At 37.5% G+C, this 25,900-nt stretch overlaps 1 protein-coding gene and 1 long non-coding RNA gene across 2 annotated transcripts in view; one reads left to right on the top strand and one right to left on the bottom strand.

The window, feature by feature from the left end:
* Themis (thymocyte selection associated) overlaps positions 1 to 25,900 on the top strand; it is a 170,578-nt gene that overhangs the window by 430 nt on the left and 144,248 nt on the right. The window lies entirely within an intron of this gene.
* The window catches only part of LOC126499148 (uncharacterized), a 19,520-nt gene continuing 10,722 nt past the window's right edge, over positions 17,103 to 25,900 (bottom strand). Inside the window, exons 2-3 of the long non-coding RNA XR_007591000.1 lie at positions 17,874 to 17,962; positions 17,103 to 17,207 (exon numbers count right to left, since the gene is read on the bottom strand). This is a non-coding gene — a long non-coding RNA (uncharacterized lncRNA). The remainder of the gene's footprint in view (positions 17,208 to 17,873; positions 17,963 to 25,900) is intronic.

The following is a 25,900-nucleotide window of genomic DNA, read 5'->3' as shown; positions in this document are numbered from 1 at the left end:
GCATGGCGATTAGGTTCGAACCTCATTGTACCCACAAACACAAATCTTGAGTTTTCCAAAGGAAAGGTGAGCACACACACACACACACACACACACACACACACACACGCGCGCACGCACACAAATGTAACAAACTGTTGAATAGTGGAGACCAGCAGCTGGTGAAGGAGGGAGAAACTAAGGCTCTAGTTGATGGTGATATCCAACGATGTGAACTGGGATCCCTTTTTTGATAATAATTCAACAAGTCAACACACATGATGTGCTTCTTCTGCCTACTCTCTGAACATTGGGTTAAAAAAATGGGGGAGCATAAAATGGCATTTAAAATAAGTACAAAATGGGCATTTGTCAGATGTAGCAGGCAGTGATGGCACAGGTCTTTAATTCCAGCACTTGGAAGGCAAACACAGGCCAGATGTCTGACTTCAAGGCTATCCTGACCTACAGAACAAATTTCAGGATGACCAGGGTTACACAGAGAAATCCTGTCTCAAAAAGCAAACAAACAACAACAAAGATTTCGTTCCCTGTAATAACGCATGTTCTGCACCTGATTAGGACAGAACAGATTGAGCTATGATCAAGTGTTGGTTAGGTCTATCCAAAAAATGTCGTTGATACTTGTTTATAGATTATTTAAGAAAAAAACAGAAAAAGGAGAAAAGAACAGCTGAATTTTCTTTGCTTCACTCAAAATGAATGTGACATCAAAGGCACAATCCTTACAAATAAGTACTTCCAAGTTCAGAAGGACTCCTAAGCTTGCCTTGCATTCATGCTCCTCTTTCTGTAGTGACCCCACTAAGCTACATAAATGGTGGCAAATTCTATGTAAAGATACAGAAATTAGCACCTATTGTCCACAAAATTCCTCTAAAACTCTGTGTTGAAGAGTTAAAGGTCACTGAAAATTATTAAAAACTAGACTGGTGAATTTTGGTATAGCTTACTACTTTAAGGAAAATCCCCAATATGTTTTCTAGCATTTTAAAGTTAGTTTGATTACATTAAAGTACTGAAAAACATTTTCTAGGTAGATATCTGTTTCTGCTTATAAGAACAGGAGAATTAAAGCAAAACAAAGAACTGGGTCTACTGAAAGTATTAGGAAATTAAAGAATGGTTGGCTTCTGACTTCCCATGGTTAGATTTCCACTTTTCTTTCTTTCTTTCTTTCTTTCTTTCTTTCTTTCTTTCTTTCTTTCTTTCTTTCTTTTACTTTGCAGTGTAGTAGAAATGCACAGCCATTCTGGTTTTCTTTTCTTTTTTTTTTATTTTAAGTACAGCAGTCAATCAGTTACATGGGGCACTAAACACTTGGTTTTGAAATGGGCATTTTGTAGCAGGCAGAGGCTGAACATGTCTTTAATCCCAGCACTCTGGAGGCAGAGGCAGGCAGATCTTTGAGTTCGAGGTCAGCCTGATCTACAAAAAAAAAAAAAAAAAAAAAAGTTCCAGTCCAGGGTTGCACAGAGAAACCCTGTCTAAAAGAAAAAACAAACAGCAACAACAAAGAAATTGATTTCCTTCGCTGTTCTAATACATGTTCTTTACGTGATTAGGATTGAATAATTGAGCTATGATCATGAGTTGGTTAATGTATGCAATGTATTTGGGAGTTTCCAGTGGGTTTATCAAGATGTATCCCTATCACAAATTAGGAAGCAATTATTCAGTTTTACCATACCAAAAAAAAAAAGGTTAATACATGCACAACTTCCTACCTCCATACTCCCGAGTTTGTACTAGTCGCCCTCAGAGTTTCCTTAAGTTTGTGAGCTGATATTTGGAATTAGGCCATCTTTCATCACATCTACTCCCTTTCACATCAGAATTTACACTTCTAAGCCGTCCATCCATTGCTTCTCATCTCACGGTTAATGCTTTTTAGGTTTTACAGAAGAAGTCTTTCTGTATACATATGAAGAATTGTTTTGTAACAGCTTCACAGTTTCAGATTTTATATTTGGTCCTTTCTTTATTTTCAGGATGCATTGCTATGAGATGTACAGGAATCCAATTTTACATTTTTTTTTACAAGTTAAGTCAGATTTCTCAGATTTCTCAGTACCATTAGATAATATGCTCACACGTGCATCCTTTGTCTTGGAAATAAATACCTCTTCTGGTCTCTTAGTTGATGTTTTCATTATTTGTGCCCAATCATTTGATTTTTTTCTGAATGACAGCTGAGAGATTAGTGTTAATATATGTTCAGGGTGCATCTGATTCCCATGTTTTTGCTCCATATTCTAAAGCTTACTTAGCTGTTCAGAGACTTAAAGTACATTTAAAAAATAACAACTGCTTCTCTAGGAAATCTAACAAAGAGCTTTCTTAGATTGTCTTGGTTTTATATGTTAACTTAAAGAAACAGTAAGTTGTTTCACAAAAGAAACTTGATCCATTACTGTCTTCTTCCTTTATACTTTACTATGTTATCACTTAATTAAAATGAATTTCTACAGTAAGTACATCCATGTAACAGTCACTCAAAAAATAGAAAAATAGTGCTCTAGAAGACACATCTTAAATACTTTTCAATTGTTATCTAGTTTCTTCCCCAAATTAACCAATACTCCATAACTTTTGTTTATTTATAAACTTCATGTAAATGGAAAATTATAATATTGTACTCTTTTGGCTGGCTTACATGTGTTGTAAAGTTAATCTATACTATTCTATACAATTTATGTTTTCCTTTCCTTTCTTTTCTTTCTCTCTTTTTCTTCCTTCTTCTTTCTTTCTTTCTTTCTTTCTTTCTTTCTTTCTTTCTTTCTTTCTTTCTTTCTTTCTCTCTTCCTTTCCTTCTTTCTCTCTTTCTTTTTTTATATCAGTACTGGGGACCAAAACTAAGGCCTTATGCATGCTACGCTAGTGCACTACCACTAGGCAATAGCCCCAACCCTCTTCTCACTTCTGTTTTGCTACAGGGTCTTACTAAGTTCCATAGGCTGGCTTTGGACTCACTCTGTAGCGCAGGCATGTCTTCAGGTAGCGACCCTCCTGCGTCAACCTACTGAGAACCTAGGTTTATAGGTGAAGGCCATCAGTTCTAGTAGTGTATAATATAGTAGTGGATTAATACACCAAAATTTACTGAGCCATTCTACTGCGGAAGGACATTGGGGTTATTTCTACTTTACATACAGCATGTATGGTAGTGTATTATCATGAAATTCTCTTATACATCCATGTTCACAAGGATATTAAAAACAAGCAAAATGGCTATGTCTAATGGTATGTATATTGTGCTTGATGGGTGGCAGAAGAAAAATTTCCCAAGCACTTGTTCAGTCTGCATTTCCATTAGATGGCTCTGAAAGTTCCTGTTAACACACCTGATGATATTTTCTGTCACTGGTTATCTTGCTTTTAGTCTTTCTGGTAGGAACCCTGCAGGAAGCCCAGGTTTGACTTCACATCTGCCTTCTGTCTAATGAAATCCATGACATATAGTCTTCTATCCCATGATGTTTGCAGATTCTCTTTAGGACACGGTTCCTGGGTCTGGCTCATTTATATTAAGGTTTATAAATTTGTGCTAATGACTTGATACAATATATATATATATATATATGATAATATATGATAATCAGTTTTCTGGTGGTAAATATATTCTCGCCTGTGAAGCTTACCATTTTCTTAGGAATACCTTTTCATGAGGGGAAGTTTTCAATTTTACTGTTAGAGTGATCAGTTTGCCATTACAATTCTATTACGTGCTGCTAAAGAAATTTTTATTTATCATGAGTTATGAAAATACTATGTTAGCCTCTTGAAATTCACTTATTTATTCTTTGCTTTGTATCTGTGGTCTGCCTGAAATCAATTGTTTTGTATATATGCTATGACATGAGGGCCAAGATCTAGAGAGAGCTAATGAGTACAGTGAGATTGAAAGGAAAGAAAGCGAGACAGCATCTTACTATGTAACTCCGCTGGACAGGAATTCGCTGTTATGCATCAAGCTAGCATTGAACTCACAGAGACCGTCTGCTTTCCACGTGACAGCGTTAGAGGGGTCCCACACCCTACCTGGTTGAAAAGCTCCCTTTGCTCATGCTGTATCGTGTCCCCTAGTCATAAATACTGTGTTTCAGACCAGGATCTCCTCTTGTGGCTTCTCTGCTTCTTCAGACACAGTCACAGGGCTGTTCATTTTATGTTCATATTAAGACAAATTATCAGTCTTAATGCATGCAGATCTGGAGCATTACTGCATGCTCATCCTACATGCTGTATGAGAATATGCTGCAGGGCTGTGGTTCTCTTGACTGCACGTTTGACATCTGACACATTTTTAAGATTATCAATGTCTGCGTGTGTCCCTTTACAAGTGCAGATTTAATTATGTAGGAGGTAAGGTGTCACTGTCCTGAGACATTTCCCTGATGACTCGAAAGTGCAGCCAAACTGGAAGCGACTGCTACGGAATAGGCTTTCCAATGTGTTCTTATTCTTCAAGTTGGGCTCTTTGAATGATCATATACATTTTAGAATTCACCCGTCAACCTCCGCAGAAGTCCTATCTGAATTCTGATGAGCAGTGTATCATTTAGAGAAGGATTAACATCTAGAAAGTTAACGAGGCTATGATCTATAAAATTCTGCTCCATGAACTGGAAATGCCTCTCAAGCTACATCTTTTCTTTTTGGTCAGTAATGTTTGTAAATTTCTTTTGTATCTTCACCGTTTTCACACTTTCTGAGTATTTTTTTCAGATCGTTGTGTTAATGAATGGTATCTTAAGTAGCTGCAGTTACTCATACCCATAATCCCAGTAGTAGGGAGACTGAGGCCCAAGACTGAAGGCCATCCTGAGATAAATAGCTTCAGGCCAGCCTAAGATATGGGAACCCATCCCCAAAACACCAAGGCAAACACAAGCAAACCAACTGGGAACGCTTCCACATTTTCAGTTTTGTTTGTTGTTTTTGCTGAATTTTAAGAAAATATGTCTCTAATACCTACATTTTAGATTATTGATTTTTTTAGACACTTCAAATTTTGTAAGGCCTGTTTTCTCCTTCCCAGAACTGTACCTTCATCTTCCCATTGAAACGCTGGTTAGTGTTTCTAGCAGAAAATGAAGCAAGGCTAACAGTGAGAGTCAAAACCCTATCACGTTTACAGTCACAGAAAACATCCGTACGTAACTCACCATTGAAGTTGTGCAGTTTAAGTTACAGAACATTGTTTCCTTGTTAGCAATGGGTTTTAAAATAAAATCCCTGAGTGTGTGTTTTTATTAAATATCCCCCCTGTAGCTTGTATAATGATTACATAAGTTTCTACATTGATTAATATCAAGCAAGGCTTTGCATATGCAGCACAATCAGATTAGTTAGATATCGCTGAATTGGTTTTTTAATATTAAAACAACTTTGTATTTCATTTAGAGAACATTATTGACTTGAAATTTTTATTCTTTGTATAGTTGCCACCAGGATCCATATAAGGTTGGATCGAGTATCAAACGTCATTGTTGTTGTTTTGAGACAGGGTCTTGCTATGTAGTTCAAATGCAATTCTTCTGCCCTAGGCTCCGGAGTAGTGGGGTCATAGGCTTGTATACTACGGCTGGCAAAATGACCCCTTGTCTGAGTTTCTCATGTCATTTTCTTTGTGGTTCTGGGAAGTGAATCCACAACTTCATCCATACTAATCAACTACTCTGTAACCAAACTTCTTGTGTGTGTGTGTGTGTGTGTGTGTGTGTGTGTTTGGTTTTTCAAGACAGGGTTTCTCTGTAGCTTTGGAGTTTGTCCTGAAACTAGCTCTTGTAAATCTGGCTGTCCTTGAAATTTTAGAGAACTCCCTGCCTCTGCCTTCCGAGTGCTGGGATTAAAGGCGTGCGCCACCAGGGCCCAGAATAACTAAAAAAATCTTTTCTTTACAAGAAAAGACCCTGCCAACAGGGTCAGTTCTAGTGTACTGCCCAGATGGGTTACCAGGTCCACTCTTCCATTTGCTGCAGCCAGTGAGGGAATCCCAGGGCCACCACTCTTGCTTGCTGTGGGTAGCGAGGGAGAGCATCTTTCCCTCACCCATGCCATCACATGGTTGACAGGGGCAGAGCAGGGTCAGCTCTGCTATGCTCACTCTCTCCGGGTTGAGTCCCCTATAACAGTGTCAACTCTAGTGCTACCCATGTGATGTGCAAGCTTGTGGTGAGGGGTGGGGTCATCTTTCCTGGTTGCAGGGGCCAACACTCTTGCTTCAGTCCGGTGATTGGGCAGGGCCAGCTATCCCAGGGTCAGTAAGGGGTAAAGCCAGCTCACCTCAGCCTTTGGATTTCAACAAGCTTGGCTCTCATGATCTTCATGGCAACACAGACAATGGACATCAGTATAGACCCCAGTCACAATTGTACCACGGACTAAGTCCACATGGCCCTTGGCAACAGCCCAGATCTGGGGAAGTAAGGTTACCCAGATCAGTGTGATCCTTGTAGCAGCATGGCCCTCAGACACTGACATGGTCTCAGGTAGCTGATCAGAGCTTTGGCATCTGGACCGCCCTCAGCGGTAAAAGGCACCACGTACTTCAATTCAGAGTCTGCCTGCTGTAGAGCCACCAGACATGGCCCTTGGCAGCAGTCCTGGCCCCAAGACCTTATGGCCCTGGGTGACATCACAGACCACTCATATCAGCATGGCCCTGGTTGCAGCACAGCCTCCAGATGCACACATGACCAGAGGTTGCAGTCTATTCCCTAGGCGTCCTGTGGCCTGTGGTGGCAACATGGGTCATGGACATCAATACAGACCCTGGCCATGCTACGACCATGCCAATAAAGACATTTTAAGTAGGGATTTCTAAAAACTAATAATTTTAATTATGTTCTCAGTTCTTTAGCAAAGGTCATCTGATCCAGGAAAATTGTTTGTTTGGTTTTTATTGAAAACAATGGCTAAAGAGATGGCTCATTGATTCCGATAACACGGTGTTCTTTAGAGGACCGAAGTTTGGTTCCCAGCACTCATGTCAGGTGGCTCATAACCACCTGAAGTTCCAGGTCCAGGGGATCTGTCCCTGGCCTCTGTGGGCTCCTGCACTCCATGTAAATGTCCCACAGAGTCTTATACACATTCATATAATTAAAAATACTAAAATATATCCTTAAAAGGATCAAAATATCAAGCCATTTCTAGATAGTTTATTAGAGTTTAGAAAATGCCAGTAGCGTGGTCATCTATCCTAGGACAGTTCCCTGAACATACTCACAAGCACACATGTTCTTCTGTTTCTATGGTAACCTGATAACAATTTACTTCACTTTTCCTATTCTTTTCCCAGTAAAATAGAAGATGCAATGAAAGACTGTCAGCACTGAAGAATTCTCATATGAATTCTAGTCGTGTATCTTTTTTTATTTCATTGGCTCACCTAAGTAGAAACTGATATCCTTAGAAGTCCTCAAGACTTGCTCTTGATCATTGCTATTTTTGTGTTTCTTCTTATCTTTGTAGTAGGGTGGGGCTACCCCAGGAGTGGGAATCCTTGTCTTATTTTAGTCAGAAAGAAAAGCATTTAAAATCCTTTTATTAAGTTCTAAGCACTGGCATTTAATTTTTACTTAAAGATATTCTCTTTTTCCATGTTTTATAGGTATTTACATGATGAGTTGGTTTTAAAGTTAATGCTGTTTATCTTTAAGCTGGAGAGATGGTTTAGTGGCTAAGAACACTGTCTGCTCTTCCAAAGGTCCTTAGTTCAATTCCCAGCAATGACATGATAAAATTGTCTTTAAATATTCATCAGGGAAATGCTTGAAGAGCTTTGGGTGAGAGCTTGTTATATGCGTGGGGCCATGTGTCAGGGTAGTTGGGGTGTCCCACTCTTTCCATAAAACAAAGGATGAAAGTGAAGAACCTTATTAGAGGGTCTCATGGACCCAGTTGTTCACTGAATGCAGCACATTGCAGATGGAACTGAGAAACAGTCCTCCTTTGAGACTAATGTCAATAGCTTCCTCATAGGTATTATTAACAGCTTTGGTAACCTGGGTCTGGGACACTTTCCTTAGTGGCTACCATTCTCCTGGAATAAAAACCACTATTTAGAATCCTAGATAAGGACCAACAAGATGTCCTCCGTCATCTCAGTAGACTATGGCTCATCTCAGCACCACAGCCACTATCAGACTGTCTACTTTGTCCACTGAGCTATCAAGGCCCATTGTATTCTCTCTCTCTCTCTCTCTCTCTCTCTCTCTCTCTCTCTCTCTCTCTCTCTGTATTTTCACATTTAACCATAATTAAACTAGCCAGTAGACTTACCTATTTTAGATCTGCATTACCTTTATCTTTCTGAAATGAGCTCTGTAGATTTTACTGTTTTCTATTTTCTAAGGTAATGTTTCAAAAATTATTTTCTAACTTCTCGCAAAGTTGGTAGAACTCATGCGTCAGGACTCCCAAATATAGAGTTGTTTGGACGGAAAAGAGTTTGGTTTTACTAATAGTCTCTAGTGTTTGGTGTCTTTTATTGATTTCTGACCTAATTTTCTTTTTTCCTCCTCCTCCTCCTCCTTCTTTTTGTTTCTTTGTTTTTCTAGACAGGGATTTTCTGTGTAGTCCCGACTGTCCCGTCACTTTATCTGTAGACTAGGCTAGGCTCAGACTCAGGTCTGCCTCTGTCTGCTGCCCATGTCCTGGGATCAAAGGCGAGCACCATGACTTTCTGCTCCTGAATCTCCATTTGCTTTCTTGGACTCTCTGATGCTCTGTACTGCGTCATTTAAAATGATTTCTTCCTTCTTGATAAATGTATTTAATATTAAAATGCATATTTAGGTACTTTTGTCATGTGACATTTTCAGATAGGACCTTGTCCTGTAGCCCAGCCTGAGACCAAACTCATCATCATTCTGCCTCAGTTCCTTTTCATTGTTTGAGAAAGAGCCAGGTAGGCCTTAGACTGGGTCCTCTTGCTTTAGTTTTCAGGCTACCGTGCCGGGATTACAAGTGTGAATGATCACTTTTGGGCTCATCATCTTAATTCTAATTACTATTTACTTTCTTTTAAATTCAGTGGCTATTTGTGGATTATTCATATGAGATTTAATTTAGCTATCTTTTGCTTTTAATTACTTTTATTCAGTTTCATTAGAGAACAAGGTATTGTGGCCTTTTCTTTTAATCGTCTGATGTTTCGTTTACCTTATGGTATGAAGTATGCTCTACTTTAAGACACAGAAGTTGAAATTGGAAGCAGCTGACAGGTGATATTAGGATCTGCGGTACTAGACTAAATTCTTTGAACTTAAAACCACCATGGTAACAGGAACCATGCTAGAACATTCTAACGGGCCCGTTACTCATATTTTGAATGTACTCTTGTCCTACTAAGGTGAGAAAAAGCTGTAGATTATAAACGCAGGACTCAGCTCCCTGGGTCAGTTCAACGTGAGCAATGTCCTTGACTTAACCCTGCAGCATTTGCCTATGCCTCTGTTACATGAAAATTGGCCTCACCCTGAAGGTTGCTAAGATAAGGTAAATACATTTAGATAGGCAAGTAAGTCATAGTTATCTTGAGAATCATAGAAACTATTATTACTTCATAAAAAATAGCGATACATGGCAAGGAAAACTTATTAGCCATTTCTAAAAAACAAAACACAACAAAACAAAAACAACAAAAAAACTCATCACCACAACAACAAAAGCCCAGACAATTTGAATCATACTGATTCCTACAGAATATAAAGAGAAAAAACAAAGCCAAAAAATGAAAAAAAAAAAACCACCCCAGTAACATTTAAGACATTAACAAAAACTCACTAAAAATCCTCAAAAATATTAAGCTAGGAACTCAAGAAAGTAAATTCTAGGGTGCCATAAACAAGGCTCAGTGGTGAAGAGACTCGCTGCCTCGCTCCTGCACTCACCTGTGAGCATATATATATATACCAAATATATATATACCAAATCATGAATGTGGAAGAGGATAAACTACAGATATAAGCCATATCCACAGTAAATGCAGTAGACAGGATATAATATCCTGGCTTCCTAATTTCTGCCAACACTGAGTTAAGTAAATATAAAATGTAAAAATTAACAAAAATGGAGACTAGTTCATATGCCACATGAAAGATTTTTACATTTTTTTCTTCATTGTTTGTGTATGAGTGTGCACTATACTGACAAAATGGTCATGGAATGATAAATCACCATTTATCTTTTAAACGTGAAAGGTACAAGAATGATTCATAAAACTCTGTGCAGGAAGCCAGTGGGGTGTGGCACTCCTATAGTCCACCCTCAGCAGGCAAAAGCAGGAAGTAGGAAGATCTCAACTTGGAGGCCCTCCTGGGCTGCATAGTGATACCTTGTATCAAAAACCAAAAACGAAAAGCAGCTAGGTTAGCCACACTTAGGCATGCATGAGCAGAACGAAGATGAGCCAGGTGATGGGTATATAAACCTCACTGGCATTTCATGTGACAATTAGGTAATCCAATTAGCATATAAAATGTGCACAAATACCAGACCTTTAGAAATTAACTTCAAAACAAAGAATAAAAAGTACTAACTAAATGAGAAGGTTTATTGAAAGATGTTTTATAGACAAATATTATGCTTGCATCAGCATGGAATACATTGCATAAATTTTAAAAATTGATTATCAAAAATTATTGTCCATGAGGCCAGAATTACATATAGGAACAAAATGCAAAGCTCCCCTCTCCTTTGAGAAATTACACTTTTAAATGCATGCAAATAGAGCCACTGCTGCAGAAGGGTGGGGTATGTTTTTACTGGGGCGATCAGGACTCACCCCTTAACTTAATTCTTCCCACATATGAACAAGTCTTTACATTTCTATTCTCAAAATGTAGGTTGAAGTTTCCATGTCCCTTAAATCTCAACCAAGGCCCCAGCATTTTCCCTTGGGTTAAGACAGTTCTGATGAAATGCAATTTGAACAGGGGTCTGAATCCACGCAGGAAGTGAGCACTACAAATATCTGGGGAAATCAGCTTCTTGTTGAGGACAGCAAGTATAGACCTGTGAAGAGCTTGCTTCATGTGGTTAACAAACAGGGTGGGGATGAGAGTTATGGGATTGAAGCAAAGCAGTTGAGGGGAGAGGTGCAGAAGACAGAGTTGATCCAAGCATGGAAGGCCATACTCATTGATAACATAGCATAGGTCAGGGGTGGCTGATGCAAACAGGGCTCAGTGTAAGATGAAGCAGTCAGGAAAGACTTTCTGAAAAGCAGAGAAGATACAGAAAATGAGAGATCTGAAGGACAAGAGACAACAGGTCATGTGTGCAACAATCTTCCTAATTCCAGTTTTACTTATCTTAGATAGTGATGGACTGTGCCCTACTGAGATGCTCGGGTTGGTGTGAGTGTTTCCTTCTTCATCTAACCTGAAATGTACAACTCTCAAATTTCTTTGTAGACATCTTGCAAAGTGATTGTCTTTCTTGTAATAAGAAGTTAGAGAATAACAATTCCAAAATTATCTTTACCATAGACATATCATCTATTTGGGGTTCAAGCCCTGCCTAATTATAACAAGTTATAGAAAGGTTGATCTCTGTAATCATTATCATCTTCAATTATTTGAAAGATAGTTTACAGTAAAGAAACAAAATGGAGAAAAAAGGTCTTAATTTATTCTACTTTTGAATGTGTGGGTGACTTGTCTTTTCGTACCCTCTTGGGATCATGTGGTTTAGTTACACTGCTGACAGATGAGCTCTAGTTACTGGCATTTAGGAATGTATACTTTAAGAATCAATTAATAATTTGACATATTCTATCCCTGTAGACTTTGTAGACTGTCAAAATGGAAACCCCAAAGTCTTAGTTGCTAAGTAACTACAATTAAGAGAGACCTGGTCTTCATCTGCCTCTGCTGAATATGCAGTACACTAAACTGCATGGCTTATTGCTGAAATCACTACTATTTTGAGGTTCTTTAGAAAATGCAACCTTTAACATAACCTAATCATTCTCACCAGAACAATGATACAATGTTATATTTATTATGATCAGGGTAAAGTCTTTATTAATTAAAAAGTAATTACACATTCACGTATTTGAATCACACATTGTCAAGGGACCTACTGGAGTAAAGCTGTTCCCACCTGTTCATAGCAAAGTGAGTTCACCACTTAGCATTTAGGAAATACTTTCTGTGGCTTCTGTGACTATTCTTTCTTACTAACATTGCCACAGTTTATTTTATATATGCCATCATTTTGTTTTTTTTTTTGGTGGCGATTAAAATTTTGGCAAATACTCAGTGCATTATAATCTTAATTTTTTTAAGAATTATTTTTCACTTCATAAAATTATATTCATAAGCTTGGCACTTTGGTAATTGTGGAGACATATACTATTCATAACACTACAAACAAAAGTACTGTTAATATTTTGATGTACTCTCGTCTAATTTTCACAAAAGTGTAAATGAACTTTAAGAAGGAGAAATGTTGATGCTGACATTTCTTTCCTCTTGCTTTACCTAGAATCTTACCCCTTTGTACTACTTTGAATTATTGCCTCAATTTAAGCCATCAAAATTTATTGCCATGATTATCAATTTTTTTTACCCAACTTGTTTTCCTGATTACATCCTGGGAAGCTTGAAGTCTGCCTTTCATCCTGTATCCTGAATCATGTGTCTGATATGTGAAATAGAACATTTCAATCCTCTGTAAACACCCTTCTATGGCATTCCAATTTATTTATCTCAAAATAGAAGCTTGAGTGAACAATGAAGCTCTGCATTGTCTCCCTGCCCCATTATTTAAGTTTCTGGTTTACCGGTCCTTCCCCCATCTATGCCTGTGTCTTTCTCACTGTTACACCAGTGTGCAGGCTAGTCTCATTAATGCTTTGCTAGAATTCTCTTCATGTCTTGCAAAACTCCTATATCACACATCCGTTTGGCTAAACCACTTGTCTTTGAAGCTTGCTAAACATACAAGTTTCCCATATCCTTTGTCTTCCATATTCTGCTCTTGAGGTTTTACCAAAATATCCATCTCCTTCACGCATCCAGGCTTTTAACTTCAGGGGCCTCTTTCCATTCTATTTTTCTGGAGTCTTTATTGAGGTATAGTTTACATCCTATAGAACCTGTTCTTGAGCATACAAGTCAGTGGTTTCTTGCAAAATGATAGATAATATTGTACCATCACTACCTAGTTAAGACCATTTCCATAGCATCACAGAGCTAGCTTGAGTGGTTTTCTCAGCAACCCCCACTCTCTACTCCAGTCTGAAACAGCCATTGATAGGCTTTTTGTCTGAATATTTGCCTTCCATAAACAGTTCATATATGAGTCATGCATCACCTCTTCTTTGGCTCCCAGTATCTTTCACTTAGTATCATGCTTTTGTGGTTCATTCATGTCATAAAACTTAATATTTTGTTTCCTTCTGCTCCTATTAGTATTTTATTGTATGGAATGCATCACATTTTCTTTGTTTGAGGCCCAAAACAGACTCTTAGATTGCTTCATATTCAGAGATATTTTGGATAATCCATTCATTATGCATGAAGAACCAATTTTACCACATCTTCACTGAAGCTTAGTGTTACCTTTTAATTACATCTCCTTGTAGTTTTAATCTGAATTTCTTAATAATGATAATGGTGGACACTTTATCTTGCGTTGATTAACAGCATGTTTTTCCTTCTTCAATAAAACATGTCTTCATATTATTTACCAATCCTTTACTTAATTGTGTTTCTATAATGTTGAATTATATAAATATAAATTATATAAATATTTTACATATTCTAGGTAGTTGATTTGCAAAGTTTTTCCAAATGTGCAGATATTATCTCTTTAAGATCCACCTATTCATTTCTAAATGTCTTCCTTGAAGAAAAAGGTTTTAGCCTTTAATTAAGTCCAACTTATAAAAAACTTTTCCCCCTTTTACAGCTCATGCTTTTGCTATCATGTTGACTAACCCAAAGTCATAAAATTTTCTTCCTTTTCTTTTTTGATGTGGGCAGGAGGATTCTAAAGACTCAAATTTGAGGATTTTCTAGACTCACAGAATTTACAAAAGCTGTCGTTTTTCCAAGTGATGACTTATTATCATCCAGTAATATTTTAGGGGATTTGTGTATTAGCATATTTTGGAGAAAATAAAGGGTCCATGATGTGAGAAGGAGGGAACGATGGGGCTAGAAGTGGTGGAAAACCCTAGCAGTCCTTTAGCAGAGCAGAGCATTTCTGGAGATACTGACCTAAAAAAGCAAGGCTCAGCTAAAAATATGAAGAGTTTTCTTCACACAATTCAGATAGCAGAAGACACTTCTTTTTACTCTTGATCAAGGAAGATAATGTTGATGAAACCACACACACATTTGCAGAAGCTAAAGCATAATTTGGACTAAGTCCATAAACATAACGTGCAAAGTGTGTCTTACAGCAATTGTTAAGTGTTCAGAAAATGTTTTTTTACTCCAGGAAGTAAAAGTAAATTTAAGTACCGTGTTTTGAATAGTATAACTATTATAATCATGCTTGTTCTTGAAGACATATGTTGAAACCATAGAAATTATTTCTTAAAATTATGTCTCTTCACTTCTTCCTTGGTTTCTTCTAAAAAATACATGAAGTGGTGTTGCCCTAAAGGACTCTGTGGCCTGAAAAAAAGAGACATGTATTTTTAATTTTTTTCTTAACATGGTGCGAAAAGTGCTGTATAGGACAGAACAACTCTTGGAACCCTGGTGAGTGATAGAGAATCAGAGGGCACTCACAAAGAAGTGATTATGATGTTTCTGAATTCATAGCCTAAAGAGAAGATGACTAAGCAAAAAGGAACTTTTAGAACGAGAGACAATTGCTTAATAGAAAGATACCCAATTATAAAATTCCAAATCTGGTCCAATCAGGGAATTCTGGATAACTGGGTTATTTGTGATCATGTTTTAAATGGCTCTTTAGTTATTCAAAAGATGTTGAGTTCCTATTTAGGCTCCACTGAGGTCGTAATGGTGGGGCACAGATCTGGTGATGTAGTATCGTCATAAGAAACAGGCACCAGACATCATTCATGTTTTCTGCCTGTCTGTCAGTGTCTGTCTCTGTGTTTACATGCATGCATTAAGATCACATAAAATTAGCAGGAGAAGGTAGCAGTAATCAAGCCAGGAAGAGTTTCCTTTCCAGGATCTAAAGTCATAAACATATCGCGGACTTGCAGCCCTACAGCGGTGAGGAAATAGGTACCTGTTGCTGCAGCCTTTGGCATAGCCATGCTGCCGCTAGCAAGCTCTCTTTTCTCATCACAAAATTAAGACGCGTTCGTTGGAATTAACTTGAACACTAGAGGGAAAAATATCCATAAATATCTGGAATGTTTAAGGCAAGCATCCATTCTGGTGGAGGTAGACTGGGTGGATATGAAAGAGACGAGACGGAGCTAAGAGGAGTATCAAAACTGAGTTTTGTGGTCCTTTCAAATCGTCTCGGTTTCTGAGCTCCTGGTAGACAGCCAGCAAGGAAGACTTAGAGTTTCTGAACTAGCAGTGTGGGTGATGGATGGAGGCCAACACTAATGTATTTATTGCAGCCCAATGGTCTTGAAGCCTTTGTAAAACAGTGGTACAAATAACCCTTAGACAGCCAGAAATGTAGATCAGAGACTCAAGAAGGGTCAAAGCTGACAGGCCTGGTGTCACAGATTTGCAGGGCAAGGATGGAGGGGGGAAGGGAGGGCTTTTGTTTCAGGGACTGCATTAGACTTTGTACCCTATGAGTTGCCAAGGACACCAACATGGTCGACCTGAGTAGAAGAGGGCCTTATAAAACAAAAAGCAAAAGCAAACTGAAACCTAACGAAGCATGTACAACCAGTCTGTTTCAGAAGACAAGGATATAATAGTAGAGCAGGTTATGGATGAAAAGAGGTAATATAAAACGGCACTGAGAGAGTGTGAGGGAGAGACACTTGGGTTATTACAAGGTGTTAAAAGTAGTGATGTATTAAAGGCTTACTGTGGGATGGAAACTGGGGTGTGAATGTAGATTTAGGCATGTAAGCATATTCAATAGATATATTTTATATACACATCTCTCCACATAAATATGTAAATATATATAAAATGAAATATATTAAATAACGCTTCATATATAAATATAGTGAAGTTATTAACGAATGCTTTTATGTGCTTTTCTACATACAACTATAGTACCCATTGCATATATGTGCACACATATTAATATTATTAATAATTTAGTTTATTCTTATGTTTTTGTTATTTAATTCTTTTTTTGTTGTTATTTAATTCTTGGAAGTCATTTGTGAGGTAATAGTTATTAATAATATGATAATCATTTTTAGGATCAATTATCTGCTTATATGGCCTCTTCAAGAGCTAAATTTATAGTGAAATTAATTCTTGTTCTGTACCCAAAAGAGTTTAAATGAGAAATCTTAACGTGATTGGCACCACATAAAAAAATCATCGATTCAAGAATACCTCATAACCATACACTAATGGCAACTGCCCATTCAGGTTTGATTTCTGAGAAACATGCATTGCAGATAAGAAATGGCTCCATATTTGTCTTGTCTTTCAATACATTATTACTCATTTGTTACAATTTGAGGAATTTGACAAGGAAGAATTCACTCTAAAACTGGTTGAACAACTATATTGAATGATGATATTTAGCAAATTATTCCATATACTGACATATTTTTTTTGTGGCTTTAATGTTTGCATGAGAATTCAGATGGCAAAATCCTGCCTATTTGAGTACCCACATACATTTTATTTTATGGCTAATTGAGCTTAACGTTTTTCTACCTAAATTGAATGAATCAGGGCCATTGCAGTGAAAGCAGAGAAAATTTGAAAATTATAGAGTGATATTCTAGTTACATCTATTCATATTTTACAAATTGTATGTATTTATGCCGATTTTTTTTGAAATTTTTATATGAATTTTTAACACTGATACACTTGCTTGCAGTGAGTCAAGAGAAATGAAAGCATGTGGGGTTAAATGACATATGGACGTCACACTAAAAAAATCAGCCAAAGAAAACTAGTATTTTTCTAAATGAGCTTATATTTATAAAGACTTAATAAGGTCCCTTATTTAAATTTTGGAATAGAGTTTTCACATATTTGTGTGCACTGTTAAATTTTCAGATGTGGAGCTGTGCTTCAGAGCCAAGCAATGTAGAGTCACAGGGCCTAAAAATGGAGAAACTTAAAATCAGTAATTATGAAATAAATATTAATTTTCCCTGCTAGACTTGTATATAGTTGAGCAACATATGACTGTGAGATAGAATTTTCACACCAATGCAGTTTCAAGACTTATTGGTTTATTTATTTGTGTGCAAAGTTCTACTTCAGGCTACATTCTTAAAAAGCATATTTTTTTCTCTGAGTGATGTTTGATCTTTTTTTCCTATGCAAACTTTGGAACAGTTTTTGTTTTCCATTTGCTAATATTTGAGACTTTAGACTTTTGGTCAATGTGAAGTTACACTTTAATATAATTAGATATTACATCTAAAGTAAGAACAAACGCAAAGTTTCAAAGTCTAGTGCCTGTGTGTGTGAATGTGTGTGTGTGTGTGTGAGTGTGTGTGTGTGTGCTTGAGTAGAATACATTTCTTTCTATAGTTTATCTTAAACAGGTCTTATAATTTAGGAAAGAGCTCTAAAACAGGTGCATTACAATCAAGCAGAAAAGCTCGGGGAGAAGTGACTTCAGTATTTTCCTCCCAGACGTTGTAAAAGAAAATGACTGCCAGTACTTTTAATGTTGTTTACTTCAATGGAGCTGTGCCAAATGTGGATGTTATTTACATCTATAGTGGGGGTAGTCACACTTGAAAATTTCTCACTTACGTGTTGTTAAATATCAGCCTTGACTTTGGAATAAAATGCAGCCAAATGGAGTTCGGGAACTGATTGGTTGCACGTGCTTTCTTCATCTTCTACCAATGAAGGAATAGTGAGGAACAAAATGAACACGATTTTAATTTTATTAGCTGCTGCCTTTATAAAAGCGACAGACTCTATGACTTCGCTAGCTCTATGAATTGCTCACAACTTAGCAGGTACAAGTGCTTGGCCAATTATTTACCGCTGCATAAAATTTTTAAAAAGAAAATGGGGAATCTTTGTCTCAGGAGCAGTAACTGTGCATTTGTTGACACTGACTGGCTTTGTTAGGTACCACTAAATGATGAGCAAACCAGTGTGCACGTGAGAATGCAGCCCCCAGCCAGGCTGGGAAAATCACAAGACTTGTTTTTGAAAATGTCTTTATACAACCTCTGTTCTCCTGAAGGTCAAAGCCTCACGTGTTTATTCAAACACCTATTTTGGTTTAGTTCCAATGCACATTTCAATTTAAAATTTGAGATTTTAATCAAAGTTATATAGGCAAACCTAGTACATCTTTTCACAAGCTAATCACCACAACTGACAATACCATTTTTGTAATTTTTAAAGAAAAATAATTGATCAGTAGTTTTCTTAGCCCAATTACCTCCTAATCTATGTAATTATAATTTCTATTTCTTAATAGAAGAGTTAGGGATGAAGAGTGATTTTCTGCAGGCTCGTAGAGTTGGTTTTAAAGATATGGCGTTTGAGTTGTCAGAAATGAATACCTGCCCAAGAATGATGTCTGGATTCTTGGCACAGACCCAAGTGCCATAACATCAACAACAATTAAACCCTCACCGTTGACACCAGGAAAAATTTAGACATACTAAAATAGCTTTTCACCTAGAACTTTTGAAATGTAGTTGTGTTAATTTTGAAATCATAAGCAAGACCTCTCTGATGTTTAAAATGAATCACTTGAATGTCTAAACATTGTTTTTTTCTTAACATTATTCTTCTGAACCATTTGCCTATTAAACCTCTTTTCTTTATTGTAAATGAACATTACTTTAGAACAAGAAAAGATCCTAAATCACCCAAACTAACAGTTTGATTTTAACAGACAGACTTATCCAAGTCAAGTAAGAAAAAAGTGTGTTTTCGAGAGAGAGAGAGAGAGAGAGAGAGAGAGAGAGAGAGAGAGAGAGACCATGTGGAATTCAGAGGACCACTTTGTGGAGTCAGTTCTCTCCTTGTATCTTAACATGTGTTCTAGGGATCAAGCCCAGGTTTACTAGACATGTGCAGCACATGCCTTCACCACCTGATAGACATCTCGCCACCCGTCAGTCAATGCATTCATTTACTATTAATGGAGAAAAGAATGGAAAAAAGTCCTTTATATTCACAGTGGCTTTCATAGTGAGATGTCTATGATGGAGATAGGCAGAAGTGGTAAAACTGTTTCAAGGGATGCTCTATGATAATGCATGTTCAATGGTCACACAATTCCTAGATTGATACTGCTTCTATCAATTATTAATTTGACCACCTGAACTTTTCTCATAATATGCTCCAGAGAACTTGTCTTTCCTCTAGACAGAAATAATATTTTGAAAAAGGTTTTTCCTTTTAATACAGTATTTGGCAAGTTAATATTATAATATGTTTTAATGTTTAAGTGAGTGTTTTACTCCACTAACAATAGAGGAATGGAATTTTAATGTCTGCTATTTAGGACATTGTAGTCTTACTAAGAAAAAAAATCTATCCATTGGTAAGTTATTAAAGTACTGACAATTCAATTTAACTATTGATGGATTCCATTCCTAAGGACAAGTGGCCTCTAGCATTATATTTTTGCTGTTGGCTTTCATTCTAATTCCTATCTGAATTCAGAGCCCTTTTCCAAATGGTGAAGAACCACACAAGACAGAATGTATGTTTTGACATGGTTTGAAATATGTCATAGGCTCCTGTTCAGTGAATTCAACCACCCCTATTTATTAAAGCAACCTAGTGGAGACTTAATTCTTTTTATAATAAATAAATGGGGAAGAATGTGGGAGGAGGATGTGGTCAAGATCTACAGCATGTGTGTGGGAGAGAGCCTGTCAAAAAATAAATAAATTATAAAATACTAGGTGAAAATCATTATGCCAGACTTCCCTGAGAAAATGACTTTTGTTGCAAAGTGACAAGAATTGATTTAACCATCCACTGTTATTAGATTCTTGGTAGATATTGATAACCTTCAGTCCTTGGAAGTAGATGGCCAATGTTAGTCACTTATGTCACAAGCATACTGATCTAGTACAATTCAAGAAAGCCTTAGGTCAAATTTGACCACATGTGCAAAACATCATTTTGTGTGTGTGTGTGTGTGTGTGTGTGTGTGTGTGTGTGTGTGTTTGCAATCAGGATTAAAGCAGTCATCTGGCTCCTGGGTCAGCATGACGCCATCTTAGCTGTTAGTCTTTGGAAGCTCTCAGACAGTCCCTTGCATGTGCAGTTCTTCAACAATCTGTGCAGCTGTGTTTACCCTAGGTTTTAGTACTATTCTGGTTAGATAACAAAATTGCCTTGACTCAGCCATTGAGATGGAGGGTCAAGTACAGGGCCTGTCATCGTTAGTGTGGTCAACTTGAAAAGATCTAAATTTACCTGGGAGGCGGGCCTGGGAGCTTGGATTGTACTGAGATGGGAAGACCTATCTATTGGGCTGGTGCCCTTCTCGACTTGGAATGCTGGACTATACAAGTGGAAAAGGGATGGTGATCAGCAGGGTGCATTCATTGCTGCCTGCTTCCTGATTGTGAATGCAAGGTGCCGGCTGCTTCAAGTTTCTGCTGGCTTGACTGCCTTGGCACTCGAGACTATACTTTTGAATGGGGAGCCAGGATTACCCTCTTTGTCTTGAAGTGGCTCTTCTCAGAATATTTTGTCACCATCACAGGAACGCAACCAAGCTAGTGCCAATACTGATTCCCTATGCAATCTTTTTGCAGTCCTTTGCAGGTACTGGAGTGCCCATGTTCTATTTGTAGTCAGTCAACTTATTTGAATACCACTCATTGAACACCTCCCATGAAGCAGGCATCCTACAATCGTTATTCCTAGAGAACAAAACCTTTGTTAGCATAAGATAAAAATAGATGACATTTCTGGTAGCTTGGGACTTGTGCTTGAGATTTTTCACATTAAGCAGCCCTACCGCGCGTTTATGTTTCTAATTAATGCACTTCAAATGTTAAGCAGTCTTTTTCTTATCCTTCTCTCAGAGCTAAAACTGTTGAATCCATGTATCTCATTTTCTAGGCTAGAATATGTTAGGCAAATTACATACATCTTATGAGAAGCATAAACATTTATTTCTAAACATCTTTCAGGAGCTTCATTCTTATTCTTAGTGAAGAAAATCAAGGCATAGAGTTAGTTACTCTCATCTATTTCAATGTCATTCTTACAATTTTCATATATACTTAAATCTTTATGTTATTCCAGGCTGATATATAGTATTATGATAATGCTTTTTTTTGATGTGGAACAGTGTTTACAAAATTAACTTAACTTGCAATCTACTACGTCTTGGGTTATATGGATGGAGAAGAGAGGGAACAGAGAAAGTCACTGAGATGAATTTTCCTTCAGAGTAACAGGTTTATTAACACTGCAGATGAAAGTGGGGGATCTGAAGATAGGCTTTGGTCCTGCCAGACAAAGCAGGGAATCAATGCTAAAGGTTTCTTAGGGAGGGGAATGAAGATACAATTTGAGGCAGCAGGCTTGGTTACTGTGGGACTAAGCTATGTGTCTGTAGTCAGTTGCATCTTGTTGATGGGGAAGGAGGAGGGATTCAACTCTTGGCGTGATCAGTGGGTGACCTTCAGCTTTTCATAACAGTTATCTGTATGCCAGAGAGACCCTAGGGGTGTGAATGCATTTATGAGAACTTTGGGAACAACATCTGGAGTGTCAGGGAATTTGAAAACATTGGTGAAGGAAGGGATGAAGGTTGGTTGATGTGGGAAGGGGTAAGAGTGTAGAGGAATGAGTGTGGCCAGATGGTATTGGTATCGTACTACATGCATGAAAGTGTCAAGGAATGCATTCATAAAATTACAGGTTATGCTGTACTTTTACTTTTAGAATATTGGAGGGTAGCCCAGAAATTTATCTATAGAAAACCCTCTTGATTCTCATGCAGCCTGCCTACAGAGTTGAAAGGAAGCAGACAGGACCACCGTGCTGGATGATGGCGATTTTCTGAGACATACATTGGAGATGGCACTCATTGCCTTTCCCAGCCTTTCTTTTTCAATGAACCCTAGCACCTGCTGTTTTCTTAGCAGCCTGAAGTCTCAACTTACAAATTTCTTTGTATTTGGTTTTCTGTTTTTTGTATTTAGGTTCCTGTGCGTGCCTGCGTCACTCCACATCTCATTTGCTCCTAATGTCTCTTGTCACTCTGCAAGCAGATGAGTCTCCCAGAAGCTTTCTTAGAAAACACCTCACAGAATATCTAACAGATCTGCTCCTGATGAGTTCTCTCCAATGGTAGATGTTTAGTTAGAAGATCGTCTTGGAAATCCAGTGGATATCAGACAATCCTGTGGGGGAGGGTGTAATATATTTTTGGGGAGTCTCATATGCCAGTGCGTGCATATATGGAGGTTAGAGATCTGTGTCACGCTGTCTTCTCCTTTCGCTCTGCACTTTATTTCCTTTGGGGGAAGTTTGAATAAGAATAGAGTGACCAAATCACCTGTTTCATATTGAATGAGGTAGATATAGTAAGGATGTTTGAGGAATTGGTTCGCCTTACCAAAATGATAAAATTATGTGAGAAAAATTGTGTGTAAAATGCCCTTCTTATTATCATGATATCTGGCAAGTATATAACATTGTTCCATTTCATTCCACTCCTTCATAAAATATCTCTTCTTCTCTTCATTGCAGTTTTTAATCTTTTATTTACTTCAGTGACTTTTCCTGTGGTTCCTATCTTTCTTTTATGTTCTTAAGGTAGTAGGAGCTTACCAATTTGAAGCTTTTGCTGTCTTCTAAAATAAGTCACCAATGGTAAAACTTTCCCTCTCAGAACTTAAATAGTTGTGTCACAGAAAGCTTGATAGGTTATATTTTCATTTTCACTTATCTCAATCTGTGACTTGACTACATGGTGTCTGGTGTTTAAGTGCAAAGAGAGTTTCCTGTGAGCATTTTGATTTTATTTTCAGTTTGTTTCTTTGTGCTCATAGCTTATTGTGATCCAGTTCTTTTAAGTTTGCCAAGCTTTCTTTAATTGTGATTTTATTTTGTTTCATATGTGCGGTACTTTGCCCTACCTGTGGGACTGTGTACCACTTACATGTCTGGTGACTGTGTAAGCCAGAAAGGAGTAACAGATCTCTTAAACAGGAGACACATAGGTGGAAAGGCACAATGTGGTACTGGGAGTAGAATCCTGGTCCTCCGGAAGAGCAGCCAGTACCCTTCATTGATTTTCCACCCTCACCCTCATGAACCTTTTTCAAGGCACAGTTCATCTCTGTGAATGTCCTTGTGATCACTTGAACACAGGTGTATTTTGCTGCTATTAGACAGAATGTTCTTTCTGTGGAGACTGGACTTGGTGGTTGACAATGTCGCAGAGTTCTTCTGTGATTCAACTGATAATCTGTCTAGCACTTTGGTCAGTTGCTGAGGGAGGGTGTTGGAGTTTCTAGGTTCAGTTGTGACTTCTGTTTCCTTTATTCAATTATCACAGGGAGTTTTTCAGTTCTCTGGCTTGGTAAATGCATGCCGAACATCACCATAGCTCCTTAGCAAACTAACTCCTTTACCATCTTCTTTTTTTCCTTTGTCTGTATTAGATATTTTTTGCTGCAAATTTTACTTTAATAAATACCATTTTCCATTTTCTTTGATAAATGTTTTCTTGGGGTATCTTTTCCAAGCCTTCTTTGAATTTTCCTACATTGTTACAGTTGAAGCAAGCCTCCTGGACACCTTAGGGAGAGATAACAGATAGGATCCCCTAGCACTTCACTGACATGAGCCTGGAATCTATAAGAGTACCGAAAGTCTGTACTTACACAAGGTTCTGAGAAAGTCTGTACTTACACAAGGGTCTGAGAAAGTCTGTACTTACACAAGGGTCTGAGAAAGTCTGTACTTACACAAGGGTCTGAGAAAGTCTGTACTTACACTGTTGGGTACATAGAGGCTTTCCAATTCTGGCTAGTGAAGAATTTCTGCTTTTTCACTAGACATCACCCCAGTGGGAGGAGAAGGAACTTGTCAGTGCTTTATGGAGATACTGAGAACCCAAGATCTTTGTGTAGTTTCCACCCAGGATTGGGGAAATTAGTACTATCTCAATAGGATGGAAGCCCCAGCACCGAGCTATACTTTTTCTGATACAAGCTAAGCAAAGGATGGGGGTGAGAGCTATTTATTTATTTATGGACATTTATCTACAGTAGAGTAGCTATTGCCTGCATGTTGCTTCTTGATCTTTCAGCTAGAGCTAACAGGCTTTGATGAGAATTTTGTTTTGCTTTGAGACAGGTTATTACTCTATAGCTAAGGTCAGCCCCACAACTTTTTGTTAATGCATAGTGAGGGGTGAACTTAAACTCAGTGACTCAGCATGTTGAGGGCTAAGATTATATAAACGTGTGAACCTTGGGCATATTTCATCTGTACTCATTTGGCATTCTAGGTTGCTAACTTTTTCAGCTTTAGATCTGGAATATCTGAGGGTAAAGAAATGCATGTCTATCTTCTCAGAGGCAGGTGCCTCTTAATAAGATTTCATAGCAAATGTAAGATTAATATGTCTCGGACTCAGTAAATGCTTGTTCAGTGATAATAAAATCCTGTTGGGTGGCTTATAAAAACCATAATTATAATATTCTCTGAATTTAGAATTCCAGATTCTTTCTCCTAATATCATCTTCATTGTAACTATATTTTATAAACATGCATATATATGATCATTTGATTATCATATTGCACTGTTAAAATTTCATGTAGATGGGTATTAATAATTTATATTTATTTAGCAATATAGAAGCAAGTGAACAAAATAATTCTTTTATTTGAAAAATGCATATATTCAATTAATTTATTATTAATAAAATAAAATGTAAGTCAATATGGAGAAAGAGTTAATTTAAAAGCTTCTTTCAACTTTTTTATTATTCTTCGTCAGTTCTTATGCATGAATATAAAGTATTTGGTCATTTTCACCATAGTCGCTGTCTTTTATACCCCTCCCATTCTTCCTGACCCATTTCTTCTCACCAATCTCCCTCCTATTTTCACAACTTTCTATTTCTTTGTTTCATTTTTATGACTCGCTGAGTTTAACTGGGATTGATTTCCTAAGCATGGGTGGGAGTTATTCAGTGAAGCAAGAGCAACTTACTAATGGTGTGCTGGTGAAGAAAATGTCTCTCCCTGCCTCAACAGTCTGGGTTCTCTATGTCCTGCAACGAAAGTAAGTGTGTCTTTAGTGATAGGGGCTTGCCATCTAGTTTTGAGGGCAACCAAGAGTATTGGCAGTAGCTTGTATTGCTTTGGGGAACCTCTGGAGCCTCAATGACCAACAATTCACCCCAGCACTGGGATTTTTGTTTAATACACTCACAGATTCTGCAAATAGCATTATCCAACTTTGCAGGGTAGCTCTGTTCAAAGTTTTTTAAAAATTATATCATAGCCTATATTCTATATGCTATATGTGATATTATATATGAAATATCATATATAATATACAATATATTATATCTTAGTTAATAAAACAGTAGATTTCCATGTAACTTTTTTCTGCATTCTTACTTTGATTCCTCTTCCATCCCACCTTTCTTCTCTATTCCCACTTTCTTACCTTCCACCCCAAGAATAGATTCTTTATGAATCCTATAGAGATTTATGGTGTGGGAAGGCCTTCTGTATATGTGTTGCTTTTATTGGTTAATAAAGAAATGAAGAAGCTGAGAGAGAGAGAGAGAGAGAGAGAGAGAGAGAGAGAG

The sequence above is a fragment of the Alexandromys fortis genome, unplaced genomic scaffold (genome assembly GCF_014885135.2).
Source record: "Alexandromys fortis isolate MF-2015 unplaced genomic scaffold, M_Fortis_MF-2015_v1.1 scaffold_14, whole genome shotgun sequence".
NCBI lineage: Eukaryota > Metazoa > Chordata > Mammalia > Rodentia > Cricetidae > Alexandromys > Alexandromys fortis.
The sequence above is the reverse complement of the archived record's forward strand: the minus strand, read 5'-3'. Positions and strand labels throughout refer to the sequence as shown.